The 273-nt window shown below is 31.1% G+C and overlaps 1 protein-coding gene across 43 annotated transcripts in view; it reads right to left on the reverse strand.

Annotated features, from left to right (window-relative positions):
- ZBTB20 (zinc finger and BTB domain containing 20) overlaps positions 1-273 on the reverse strand; it is an 863,676-nt gene that overhangs the window by 212,803 nt on the left and 650,600 nt on the right. The window lies entirely within an intron of this gene.

Raw genomic sequence — 273 nt, forward strand, 5'->3', positions numbered from 1 at the left:
GACATTTTAGCTGAATATTTAATAAACCTGTTATGAATATGCATATAAATTCAATACCCAATTTTTTTAAAAGTTAGAAAAAAGACCAAAAAATATATACGATTTCTCTGTTATTATTCCCAGGACTATCTTCAAAGACATCAGGAGAATTGGTGAGCAAATACTTTTAAATGGCCAAAATGGGCTCCATATGATTAAGAATGTATATCTAATGACAGACTCAGGGAGAGCTCTAACAGAGGTGGCAAATTACTGGCTTTCTTATCTATTTAC

The sequence above is a fragment of the Bos indicus genome, chromosome 1 (assembly GCF_029378745.1).
Source record: "Bos indicus isolate NIAB-ARS_2022 breed Sahiwal x Tharparkar chromosome 1, NIAB-ARS_B.indTharparkar_mat_pri_1.0, whole genome shotgun sequence".
In the NCBI taxonomy this organism is placed as follows: domain Eukaryota; kingdom Metazoa; phylum Chordata; class Mammalia; order Artiodactyla; family Bovidae; genus Bos; species Bos indicus.